The following is a 14,460-nucleotide window of genomic DNA, read 5'->3' on the forward strand; positions in this document are numbered from 1 at the left end:
ATAGTTCCTACCATGATTTTATTTGTTTGTTTTCCTTAAACTATCCTCCTCAACATATCTTATTATGCATAAAAGTACTCCAGGACAATCATATGACATGGCTTCTTCAATTATTCCCCAATTGATGAGTATTTCTTTAATTTCCAAACTTTTACCACCACATATTTGCATCTATATCTATCTATATATCTGCATATATATCTATATATGAGCATGGTTAAAAATTATTATCCCGAATGGTTGTTCTGAGTCAGCTAGGTGGCACAGTGGATAAAACGTTGGGCCTGGATGCAGGAAGCCTAATCTTCAAGAACTTAAATCTTACCTCAGAGACTGGGGAAGACACTGTGTCACATTAAACTCTTTGTTTCAGTTTTCTCATCTGTATAATGAACTGATAAGAAAATCGAAGACCAATCAAGTGTCTATGCCAAGAAAGCCCCAAATGGAGTAATGAAGAGTTGGGCATGACTTAAAATGACTGGGAACAACACATTTTGATCCACATATTTTTTGTAAAAATTGGCCTCTGAGATCCCAAAACGTCCAATAGTATGAATCAGAAGACGTAAACATTCTAAAAATTGAATCTAAACCTTATTCAAAAAAATATGTTCCTGTTCAAGACTATGGTAGTTTTGATTGGCAGGAGATACATGGTAGATTAAATGCAGTATTGTTAAAAAAAAAAAGATTCAAAAGCCTTGTGAAATGGGGAAACAAGGGGAAAAGGATGTATTTGTTCATTATCATTTCAAGTGTCCCAGGAAGACAAAAGGAATTAGATAATAGTAGATCTACAAAAATACTGACTTTCCACAAAACCATTTCACTTTTACAGAAAATACAGAACAGTTTGGTAAAGAGATACAGTGTATCAGTCACTAAAACAAGAAAGAAATCCCATTTTCTTTTGCAGAGACAATAATGAAACTTATATTAATCCATAGCTCAGATCTTGCTTCAGAGTTGCAATTATCATTTAAAAAAACATATAGTACCTCATAAAAATGAAGCCTTTTTATTAAAGTGAGATACACCATGTCCTTTCCATCTAATCTTTCCATTAATGAGATTCTTGACTTCCATTAACATTTTCCTGATAAAAATGAACATATTTTTATGAAGAAGATAAACTTCAAGATACTAATGCCAATAGAGTGAATGTGTTGCCCTAAATCTTGTAAATGAAGATGGTACAGCATAAGCCTTGAAGAATATAACATTTCCATATCTTACATAACATTGTTACAGGGCTGAATACATCATTATATTAGTTTTAATCATTTATACATTTCTCTGATGACTATATTTTGACAATTAAATAAAAGAAAAAGAATAAAATTTTGTGATACTGATTTTATGCATGTGAATATATGTAAAATGAATTAGAAAAAAAAAATCAGCCTAAATCCATAAGGATGTATTGAGATGAGAAGGATATTTTTTTCTTTTTATTTTTTTTTCAGTTTATAGTGGACTTTATTAATTTGTTTATTTTAGTTTAAAAGATTCATTATCACAGCTCCTTGAGTTTCAAATTTTCTCTCCCTCCCCCCTACCCCCCCATGGCGGCATATAATCAAGTATAGTATCTGCAAATACTTTCACATTAGGCATTCATCAGTTTATAAAGAAGGATTGTAGCAGATAGAATGAAGAATGGGAAAGAGGGAACAAAACCAAACAAGAAAGCAAAAAAGGGCAGGTAGTTTGCTTCAATCTGGGTTCAATCACAGTTCTTTCTCTGGATGTAGACATCTCTCTCCATCATGAGTCTTTTGAGTTTGACTTATATCTCTGGATTGCTGAGAAGAGTCCAGTTTATCAAAGTTGGTCATCACACATATGTTGTGTCTGTGATTGTTTACAAACTACTCTTGGCTCTACCTTTCTCAGTCAGCATCATTTTGTATAAGCCTCTCCATGTAAATATGAAGTCCATCTGCTCCTCATTTCTTATTGCGCAATAGTATTCCATAACATGCATATAGCACAACTTGTTCAGCCATTCTCCAATTGATGGAAACCCCCTTAATTTTCAATTCTTTGCTAGAGAAGGATATTTCTTGAATATTTATATTGAAAAAATACCTTCCTTATAGTAATAACGTAGCTAAAATGTATGTTATGTGATAGTTCTTAACCTTTTGTGTCCATGGACCTATGGCAGTATAGTGAAGCCTATAGATTCTTTCTCAGAATGTTTCTAAAAGCAAAAATTTTATACACACATGCATGTATATGTGTGTGTATCTGTATCTATCAATAGGTATACATGTGTTTATCTTTTTATCTCTCCATAAAAATTTAATCTTCACTATATCTCTGGGAGGTATGTATTTTTATTATGCCCATTTTGCATATGAGGAAACTGATGCTAGGAGAATTATAATGGCACATTCATGGTCATAAAATTAGTAAGTCTCTGAGATAATTGAATTATGCCTTTTCAAATGAGCTTATTGTAAGTTGAATGTGAATATGTGAGCATTGAGGTGAACAAACATTGAGTTTATTTGTTTGAAATCATTTAGACAAAAAGTATGTGATTATTTGATTTTGTTTTTGTTGGTTTTGTTGTCACATTTATAACCAAATAAATCAAAATTAATTTTGCATATAGACAGATTCTTAAATATCTATAGTTTGATATCTGAGAATTTGCTGTAAAATTTACAGAGAGAAAAGTAAGGAATAAATTATGTGGTCTAAAACCATCCTATATAAATTGTGGAGGGAACTACAATATAATTCCTCCATCTAATATATATTTTCCACATGCCCTATTAAAATGACTAACAATTCCATATCACTTATTTCCTTGGGGTTAAGGAGTAGAAGTTTTTTTTGAAAATGAAAACATCAGCTAAAGGGTGAAAAAAAATCATAAAATGTTAAATTGGAATTCAAATTAGATACCAGTAAATTGTATACAAAGACCCTGAGAGAAAATGACACTCAGGAACAGTGCTGCTCTTCAGAGAAGGACAAGGAGAGATCTGGATTATGGGGTCCTTGATTGCCTGAAAGATACGTTGAATGATCCCTGCTAGAAAAGAGTATTGAAGATTGAAGAATAGACTCTTTGATATAAATACATAGAGCACTAACATTTATCTCTGTTTTTTGAACATCCTTAGCAAAATATTTAAAATAGGGGGAAAAAGGTTCTTATATGTGTAGAATATCCATAAAACTTCCCTCATGATTTTCCACTACACAGAATTCAATGAGATAAAAGTGTGTAGGGAATTGTTTAACAAGCAGGTCATCTAAAAAGTAAAGAAACAAATGTACATAGCTATGATATACTTTCAAATATAATCTTATCGTTGACATCTTCCCCATTACAAAACACTTCTCACACAATAAAATTTGATCTAAATAATTAGAAAAAAAATCAGTTGTTCATGGATAGGCTGAGCTAAGAAAATTAGAAAGACAATTGTTCCTAAATTAATTTACTTACTCATTACCATACCTATGAAGCAATCAAAAACTTATTTTATGCAGCTAGGAAAAAAAATTAATAGTAATAATATTCATCTGGAAAAACAAAATGTCAAGAATGTTGAGGTAATTAATGAAGAAAATTCAAAGGAACAGAACCTAATCATACCAAATCTTAAATTGTATTATAAAACAAAAATCATCAAAACTACTTGATATTGGCTAAGAAAAAGCAGAGTGGATCAGTGGAATAGGTTAGGTGTGCAAGACACAGAAGTCAATGACTACACTAATATATTGCTTGATAATGCCAAAGTCTCCAACTTCTGGGATAAGAACTAACTATTTGAGCAAAACTGCCTTGGAATACTGGAAAATAGTGTGGCAGAAACTAAGCATAGACCCGCATCTTACATCAAATACCAAGATAAAGTCAAAATGATTTAGCTTTAAAGATAAGCAAACTAGGAGGAGTTTACTTCTTAGATATGTCAAGAAAAGAAGAATTTATGATGAAACAAGAGATAGAAAATATTATGAAATGCAAAATAGATGTTTTTGATTACAATAAATTCAAATGTTTCTGCACAAAGTCAATGCAACCAATATTAGAAGCAAAGCATTTTTATATCCAGTGTGTCTGATAAAGACATCATTTCTAAAATATATAAAGAACTGAGTCAGATTTATAAGAATATAAGTCATTCCCCAACTGTTAAATTGTCAAAGGACATGAACAGGCAGTTTTCAGATAAAGAAATTAAAGTTATGTATAGTCATATAAAAAATGATCTAAATAACTATTGGTTAGAGAATTGCAAATCAAAACAACTCTGAGGTAATACATCACAGCTATCAGATTGGCTAACATGACAAAACAGGAAAATAGTAAATGTTGGAAAATTGGAACACTACTGCATTTTTGGTGGAGTTGTAAACTGATCCAAAGCTTTTGGAGAGTAATTTGTAATTATGTCCAAAGTGCTATAAAAGTGTGAATGCCCTTTGACCCAGCAACAATACTTCTTGGTCTGTGTCATTAAGAGATCATAAAAATTAGAAAAGTACCCACATGTAAAAATATGTATAGCAACTATTTTGTTATGGCCAAGAATTGGAAATTGAGGCTATGGCCATCAATTAGGAATTGACTGAACAAATTGTGTCATGTCAATGTAATAGAATACTTTTTTGCTATAAGAAATGATGAGCCAGGGACAGCTAGGTGGCACAGTGAGTAAAGCGCAGGCCCTGGAGTAAGGAGGGTTTAAGCATAACATCCACACACAAAAAAATAGCCTTGTAACCTTGGGCAAGTTATAACCCCCAGTCCTTGAATATGAGGGGATAGTGTCTTTCTCCTCATATTCTCTTCAGTTCTCCCCTCCGACCTTGAACCCAAACTAAGACCTCCAGCTTCCTGTAAGTGCCCAAAGTCAAGGTAATATGGCCCCACTCCTTCTGTATTCACTGGGCACGTAATCTTTCCTTTCCTGCTATTCTTTCTGGGTTTGGAATTCTTTCTCAGCAGAAGTTCCCTGCTCAGATACACAACTTTCACTATTTAGGAGGTTAAAAGATCCTGTGGCCTGGGCTTAGGCAGACTCTCAAACCTCCTAACCTCAGGGCTAGCAGATTGTAATTTAAGTGATTTATAGCTTTTTTGTTAGTTGGGACCTTGGTTTGGAGGTGTTTACTCTTAATAGAGACAAAACCTCATCCTGGGATTTTTCTTCTGATATTCAATTGTCCCAGGAAGACCCTTGTTGTGTCCCTATTGTTATTTATTTTTCTCTTCACTTTTTTGCCCTTAGGTGCTATTTTATCTCTTTCATGGCAGGAAATCTTGTGAGTTTCAAATTTTATGACCTACTCAGCCATTTTCCCAGAATTCTCTCAAGATAATTCTGAAATAGTCTTTTAAGCAAAATTTGATCTTGGCATTCAAACAATGTAGTTAGCATTGCAGTAGAGTTTTTAATGCTTGGCAGTTCAGCTCAAGAAAGGACCTCATTGTCTGGCACTTATTTTTGACAGGTGATCTTTAGAGACTTCCTCGGAAAATTGAAATAAAAATAATTTAATTCCCTCTCATAGTGCTGGTAGACAATTCAAGTATCACAGAAATACAAGAATGTGTTCTGCACTATGGTTCTGTAGACGTTCAGTTTGGTAGGCAATCTAACACCTCTTGTCTTCCACACTTTCCTTTGGAACTTGCCAAACACTTAGCTAACTGTGTTTATGAGTGTGGCAACTTCATCATCTTTGCACACATCCCTGCAGAGTATACTGCCAAGGTAAGTGAATTTATACATAGCATTCCAAGTTTTTTCATTTGCTTTAGCTGTACATATACTAAAATTGAAATGACCTAGAGAAGATTAACAGGATGCCTTTGTAAGGATGACAAGCAAATTTGTGATGGTTCCTATTTTGTCTGAGAAATGCAAAAATGATATTCTTTTGTTTGTAGTTGTTTTGGTTTGGTTTTGCTTCACACATATGACTAAATCTGGTAGCTATTCATAGTTTAAAAAATTACTTCCATTGATGCAGATCAACATCTCATCTATAGTTTATAGTGTTAGATGACTGCCTAGTTTCCTGAGAGATTAAATTATTTCACCATTATCACATAGCTGACCAGATCTTTTCAATTCCAAAGTTAGGGCTTTTTATTTTTGTTTGTTTTGTTTCTTTCATTTTGAAATAATGCCAGACTGGTTTATAAAGTTAGGGGTAGGAATGCATACTGAAATAATTGTAGATGTTCAACTTGTAATGTGACCTTTCCATATGCACCAAATGAATCTTTTCATCCCAAGTGAATCATTATTGAAAAGTGGGCCTCTATCAGAGTTTGCTGTGGTTCCTAAGTATGAAATATCCAGAGAAGGACTTGAGAGTCATAAATAGGGATCTTTTGTTAAAACAATAGCAACAAGAGTATAAAGACCATTATCTTTGACAACTGCCCTTTTAATTATAACATTAAGACCACTAAATAGTACAGGAGAGGTCTGGAGATAAAGGAAGGTAGAAATAGAGGGGAGCACATATGCTTAATTTGGAGGGGGAGATAATGCCATACATTTAAATTGAAAAGGTAGCAATAGAAATTCAAATAGTTGTAAAAGTGTGAAAATAGAGAATATTGAACATTAACTTTAAGCAAAACAAAAAATAGAACTTTGTGATGAGCAACTCTTCTAGGTAAGCAAATATTTATTAGGGAAGATTACTTCCACATGAAGAATTGCACAAATGTGTTGACATCTCAACCGAACCATGGACAGCTATTTACCAAATACTTGATGGTGTTCTGTGAATGTGGGTTTCATTTTACACTACTATGTCATACACCTTTTCATTCTAATAATTAATATTCCTTCAAAGAAATTACAAATTATGTTCAAGATTGGACTTTAAAAAAATGCAGATACCATATTTTCTTTAGCAAGTCTATTCACATTTTCAATATGTATTTTTAAGGTACAAGCTTCAGTATTTTGTCTATATGCAGTCATCTGCAACACTCCAATTTCAGAGAGTATCACCAAATTGCAAGGTCATAGTTGATGCCATTAACTGTGATTTTATTCTAGAAAAAAATACTTACAGGAATTTGTTAAACATTCAAAAAAAATGGATTGGATAACCAGCTGTCTCATATTTTTTTCTAGAACTTCCAAGTCTCATTTAAAATGCCTTTCATTTTAAAAGAGTCATTTTTCTTTTACAGACAGAAAAATTGCATTTTTCAGGCTTTATTCAAATAACAAATCCATCCTTAAATATCAACCTACTTTTCACTAATCCCTTCTGATTGATGGGTTTGGGCACCATTATGACCATTATTTGAATGAGAAAAAATCTTTCCATTTTTCTCATCAAATTTTCTCATGAAATTATTTTACATAGTGAGTGACAACTCCCTAAGAAGATTTTTGGATTAGATATTTCTATAATAATCCATTTCTTAGATTTTTTTTAAATAGCTGGGAAACCATTTCCTTATCCATAAGCACACAATGCATATATTTTAACAGATAATTTTGACCAGATTAAAGTTCAAAATCTAATATAAAATTGAAGCATTATTATGTAGAATGAATTTTATGCAAAAATATGTTATATGTTATAGGTGATATTTACTTTCAAAACTTAACTTGTAAATGATCAGTACTTTAAAAAAATAGCATTAGACAAACCTCTGCAGTACCAGATTGCTTAGATCGCTAAGGGAGATAGATGTCCATGGGGAGGGAGGAGTAGTTTTGTCTGGTTCTTGATTCAGGTGAAAGTATTTGAATTTTCTCTTGAGTTAAAGAATGTATATAATTTATTTAATGGTTTGTTAATGTGACTGACTACTTGGGAATTCAGGGATCTTAATTTTCTAAAGAGATGAAAATGGGAATCAAATTCTGATATGCACAGGGGAAACCCTGAATGGGAGTACAAATCATAGAAAAGTCAAAGAGACAACTGAGGATTGAACTCAGTTCTTAAAATAAAAACTGCCTTTTTTTCTGTCCTTGGGCTACTTATGCTTTAGACAGAGACTGTAGATGACAAATTATCTGGACCTAAAATTGAGGAGGAGGAAGAAATTAATATATCTGATTTGGAAAGGGAATGGTCTTTTAAAGAATCTCAAACCTGACCACCACAATACCTTTGAACAACAATAATCAGCAAATGAATTTTAAGGTTAAAATGACTCAACACCACAATATTTGAAGAATCATAATTGCAATGGGGAAATGTAGATAAAACTGGAGTATTTTAGTAGACTACAGCATATGTGACAAATTAATCAGAAGATCTATCAGTTTTCAGATGAGGAAACAAATATGTTAAATGACCTACCTACAGTAACTCAGGTGGAAAGTTACAAGGCAGAAATTGTTCTCATCTCTATGAGTACTTGATATCAATCACTGTTACTGAATGTTATCATTACTATATCACCTAGTTACATAGTTATCACCTGTGAACAGAATCACAGACTATTTGTGTTTGAAGGCACCAGAGAATCCTTCTTGTCTAATACATTACTGCAAACAAAGATATCTGTAACACAGATAATGAGTGATCACTTAAAGACTTATAGTGAGTGAGGCTTAGTACCTCCTAATAAATATCCTCCTACTTTCCTAGGCCAAATTAGAAAACCCCTGCTGCCCTCCTTTGAAATAGGCAGCTAGATGGTAGACACACAAACTTGGCCTAGATTTGGGAAGATCTGAGTTAAATCTATTCCTACATACTAATTGTGTTTCCCTAGGCTTAAATTAATTTAGTTTCCTCACCTATAAAATGGAGATCACAATAGCACCTATGTCACAGAATTATTGCAAGGATCAAATAATATAATATCTGTAAATCACTTAGTCCTATTCTTGGTACATATTTTGTACTTAAGAAATGCTTCTTCCCTGCCTATCCCCTGAAATGTTTAAACTCGTATCTTTGCAACATCCACTCAATGGTCATTGTTAAATCCTAAGAACAAACAGAAAAAAAAGTCTAATTCTTCTTTTACACATCAGCACTTAAACTATTTGGACATTACTATAAACCCCTCTTGACCATGAATCTTATTTAATTTGGGATATAAGTCCCTTGTATACTTAGCTTCTTCAACTATATATTCTTATATAGCATTGACTTGAAGTCTTTCAACATCCCAGGTATTCTCTTCTACATGCTTTACAAATTATAGTTTACTTTTCTATATCAAAATTTAAACCTTAACACAATATTCTAGATATGGTCTCACCTTAGGAGAGTGTTATGGATTATAATTCCTTGTTCTTAACACATTCTTTTTTTAATGGAGCTCAAGGACAATTTGAAAACAATGTATTTTTGCCTATCATATCAGAGTCGATTAATATTGAATTTACAGTCAAATGAAAATCCTTGTATCATTTTCTGACAAGTTGCTATGTATTCACACCTTTCTCACATTATCCTGCTAAAGTTGTTTTTTATTGTATTTTATTTATATTTATTCTAACTGAATTTCATATTATTAGATTCTTTTCATGCTTTAGCCTGTCAAGATATTTTTGTATCTTTAGCATGCAGAGTTGTAGTTATTCTTCCCATTTCTATGTCAACTGCAAAATAAATAAGCATGTTGTCGGTGCCTTTAATTGCACCATTGATTCAAGGTTAAAGAGCACAAGAACAGGCAGAGATCCTCACGTATGCCATTGTAAGTCTCCAGCCAAACTGACCATGAATCATTAATGACAACTCTGTGTGTATAGTCATTCACTCAGCTATGGAGAGCATGACAAATTATAATCTACTCCATAGTTAACTCTCTACATTTTTCCATGAGAAAAGAATAGTCTACTTTATCTGAAATCAAAGTAAATTATATCTAGCATTTTCCTGATGTAACATTTAATAATCTTGCTAAAATTTGAAGTAAGATTAGTCTCATAACTTGATATTCATGAAGTCAAGCTGGCTTTTTTGTAATTTTCATTTACTTTTATAAATGTTCACTAACTTTTTTTAAACAATTTTTTTTTTTAGAATTTACAAAATAATTAAAATCAAGCTCATTAAGCAGATTTTATATTGCAGTTTCTATTCAGAACCATACTGTTTTTCTGATAATCATGAAGTATCTATTTTCTTCTCTATAATATTTAAAACATCTATGAAAGTTGCTCAGCCATCACAGATCCTGATGATTTCAGTACCAATAAGTGCATTTTGTATGATAGCTATGAGCTCTCTTACTTTCCATTTTCTTACTTATCTTCTGTATAAATTATCCTGTCATTCATCTTTGTTTTGTTCTCATCAGTCACAGTCTTTCTCCTATGAAAAGGTAAAGACAAATAATAATAATAATAATAATAATAATAATTTGAATAGTTCTGCCTGCTTATTGTTAGTTATCACTATCTCATGTATCTGATGTAAGAGGGTTATCTTTTCTGTAATCCCCTTTAACACAACGTAAAATTTAGATGTTTTCCTCAATCTCCTCAGCTCACTCAGAGTTTTAGCACTCAACATTTTTTAGGAAACACTGACACCTCATACTCATGATCTGTTATCTGTCTTTGATTCCATCTTCTCTACTTACATAAATATAACATTGATTTTATTTCTTATGCATCTGCTTATTTTTCCCCATTTTTTCATCCTCATCATAATAATTTTGAAAGAACATCATTCTTGAAAATTCCTCATCACTTCTGGATTGAATTGCCCTGCAGTATTTTTGCCTAAGAAATCTTACAGTTCATTCATCTGACACTTTTAAAAAAAAACAATTCTGCCTAAAACTCTGGTTTTTGTAAAACTATTTTAGGTTTTCCTAATTCTAAAAAAAACTCCAGGAAGGACCATTGTCATTGCTCCATGAAATATCCTTGATTTCCATACCAGAAGCTGGTTTCTCATTGTTTATGAGAATCAGATCCAAAACAGGACTTCTTTTTGAAATCTCTTCTTTTTACAGGACAAAATTTTCTCTAATGTACCTCAAAAAGTTACATATTCTAATTTGTAAAAAGAGTTCTATCAGATATCAGAATATTAGCTATTCTATTGTGTCTTGGTGACAGGTTTGTGATCTGTTTTCTGAACTCTATTTTCTCCAACCCCTTTTTTTTCTGTCTACTTATTCTGTGATATATTCTGATGAAAATATGCTTCTGGTTCTCATTCATTGATCTTTACCCAACATAATCCATGTTTTTGCTTTCTACCTCTGTTTACTGATTCTTCTTTTTCTTACTATATGATGCTACTTTATTTATTTTCTGCCTTTTGCACAGATTTTCATCATCCAGAGGCTTTTATCAGGCATAGATTTCACTGTATATCATCATATTGATGACTATAAAAACAAATTTCTTCCCTTCTGTTGGGTGCTATAGTTTCTACTCCATGTTCCTGTATTTGGGGGCATGTGTTAATAAATAAATATTGTGTTTTTTATTGGTTCCTTTCTTGTATATATATTCTTTCTGGAAACCTTTAAAAGAAATCTCTTTAAAGTGAGAGGTAAAAATATGGGGGAAAAAGAGGAAAGCATCAAACATTTGGGGTAAATGTTCTATGGAGGGATGAAAAGATGTTTTAATAAAACAAATCTCTCAAGCTGAGCTATAATGCATAAGACCAAATGTATTTTGAAACAGGAAGACCCAAGTTCAAATCCCACCTCTGTGACCTTTGACAAATCATTGAGATTTTTTATCATAGTTTCCTTATCTATTAAAAAAAAAGAATACTCAGTGATTTTTAATATTCCTTCTAGTCTTTAATCTATGATGCTATATAAGATACTACAAATAAAAATGTGAAAGACATGTATATTTCTTGTGTGTTTCTACATGTACACATGTGTATATTTGTAAGCATGCACACATAAATATATGTCTGCTTTGTGTGTATGTATGTGTATTTATGTACACATTAGAAAAATACATATATTGTTTCTTTCATTTTAGGAAATTAATTCACCAGCAGTACCAAAAAAAAACCCTTTTTCTGCATGTGTGTCTTTTTTTTGTTTAAGTTTTTATTTTTACATAGGAAAAAATTAAATATACATGTGACCCAATTTATTTGCAAGTTCCTTAACTTTTGCCTTTTCCAGCTTGGCAATATGAACCACTGATTTTGGACTCAGAATATTGCCACCCCAGTAACAATGAATCTCATCCTATCTGTCAGTATAATTGGATTTGATGGCTTCCCCTAGCTTAGCCAGGGCTCCCTTATCTTGAGGGTTAACCTGTGCGAAGGCAATGCTTGTGCATTTCTATCTGTGAACTAAGTGTATGAGTCTTTCTTTATCTTTGATAATGCAGTAAGGAACCCTCATTTTTTGGCACAAGGTAAGTAGAAAGACCACTAGCTCAATGGGGTCTATGTCATGTGCAATCACTACTAACTGGGCTTTCTTGTTTTCTACCAGGGTGGTAAGAGTGCTAACACTTGCTCTGAGGACTGTTGGTCTCTTAGTGGGGACATCTACTTTGCCTGTAGGCTTTTGTTCAGCCCAGGCCAGCAGCCTTTGATTTTTGTCTTGCTTTGTCTCCAGTCTATATTTGTGATCCAGTTTAAGCAGTTGAGTAGCTGTCTGATGATCCAAAGCCTGGGTGAACTGGTTGATTGCTAGTGGAACCTTCAAATGCTTATAAAGGATAGACCATTGATGCTGTAGTCTGACGTACTGAGACCACTTGACAAATTTAGTAACTTCCCTTTGGGGCTGGATGTCCTGACCAATGCCAAAGTCATGGGATGCTTTTCAAATAAGGATTGAGCACTTTCTTGGGCTCTTGATTCTTTACTACAGCAGGGGCAGGAGCCACCTTTTCCCTATTGTCCCTCTTCTCTTTTGTCATCTTGGCCAGCTGAACGAGAAACTTTTCTGTGTTTTTGTTGGGTGCAGGGCACTGATGTATCTTGTTTTGGTTGCCACTGATTTTTTAATATCAAAATAATTTATTTCAATGCTATTGTCAAGATTAATGAAGGAGAGAGCATGCAATAAACTTAACAATATTGGTCAAAGCTCATTAGATGTATTTGAATAAAGTCCTAACTATGATTATGATAATGAATATGAAACTTTAAGTAAATGTGGAAGACAATGTTTGTACTTTCTGTTATTTATTTATAAATAGCTAGGTGGTTTAGTAAATACAACTCTGGGACTTGAATCAATAAGATATGAGTTCAAATCTGGTCACAGAAATTTACTAGTTGTGTGACTCTGAGAAAATCTTCATTCTCTATGTGACTTTATTTCCTCATCTGTAAAAGGAGATAATATTATCATCTTCTTCCCTTAGCTTTTGTGGGGATCAAAAGAGATAAATATTTGTAAATTGCTTATCATAGTACCTGGCACATAGTAGTAGCTTAATGAGTGGTTACTTATCTTAATCAAAGACTCATAAATTGTCAAGTCTATGTCCAGACTTGAACTTGGTTTTCCTTGAATCCCCTTCCAGTGCTCTATCTACTTTAATAAATGGAATATGATTTCTTGTGTTTCCTTCCATTTTGAAAATTCTTTCAGACTATGCACATAGACTGTGTGAATATGTGCCTATGTGTGAATGTGTATTTTTATAATGAAATCCTAATTCCTCCACTATATAGGTGGAATAGTAAGTAGCAGTATTCAGAAAACACTGAAGTGAAGTAAAATATTTCTTTCTTCTTTGTACCTTTTCTGTGTTTAATACATTTCAGCAATTTTGCAATAAACAATGAAAGACAGGTACTTGTAACCTAGTGATCTGAGAACCCAAGCTGAACAAAGACAGTCTGGTATATTCAATGAATTTCACTTATTAGCACATCAGTGGATTTTATTTTTTTCTTTTATTAAGGACATAATATGTGCCAAGTTGGCACATGCTAGAGAGATATAATGTTACATTAAAATACATGTTTATCCAGCAGTTAAAAAATCTGGCCTTAAATCCTAACTTTGATACAAGTTTGTTGTGATGCTAAGGTAGTAATTTTAGTCCCTAATACTACTTTTTAACATCTATAAATAGAAGATGTTACATTTCCAATACATGTCTCAAAAATCTGTTGCAAAAAAAACCCCCAGCAACTTGAAGCTATGAGAAAAAAATATAATTGTGAACCATTATCTGTGAGAAATACTTATGCTGATTTATTTGATGGTTCATCTTCAACCTACAAAGTTTTAAATGATGCCAAATATTTAACCATCTTTTTTTCTGTGACCTATATTTGTCTGGGGAGAAAGTTTTAGAAGGAGGGAAGAAAGTAAGGAAGGGACAGAGGGAGGGAGAGAAGGAGGGAGGGAGAAAGAAAGGAAGGAGGGATGGAAGGAAAGAAGCAAGGGAGGAATGGAGGGAGGAAAGAAAGAAAGAAAAAGAAAGAAAAAGAAAGAAAGAAAGAAAGAAAGAAAGAAAGAAAGAAAGAAAGAAAGAAAGAAAGGAAGGAAGGAAGGAAGGAAGGAAGGAA

General features: G+C 32.7%; 1 non-coding gene across 1 annotated transcript; it reads left to right on the forward strand.

Moving 5' to 3' along the window:
* Positions 1-5,791: 5,791 nt before the first annotated feature.
* Positions 5,792-5,894, forward strand: LOC138170935 (U6 spliceosomal RNA). The gene has a single exon (XR_011170776.1). It is a non-coding gene; the product is annotated as a U6 spliceosomal RNA (small nuclear RNA).
* Positions 5,895-14,460: the final 8,566 nt, after the last annotated feature.

The sequence above is a fragment of the Petaurus breviceps genome, unplaced genomic scaffold, assembly GCF_028583685.1.
Source record: "Petaurus breviceps papuanus isolate PSGF00001 unplaced genomic scaffold, PetGlider_PUasm1.0 40, whole genome shotgun sequence".
Taxonomy (NCBI): domain Eukaryota; kingdom Metazoa; phylum Chordata; class Mammalia; order Diprotodontia; family Petauridae; genus Petaurus; species Petaurus breviceps.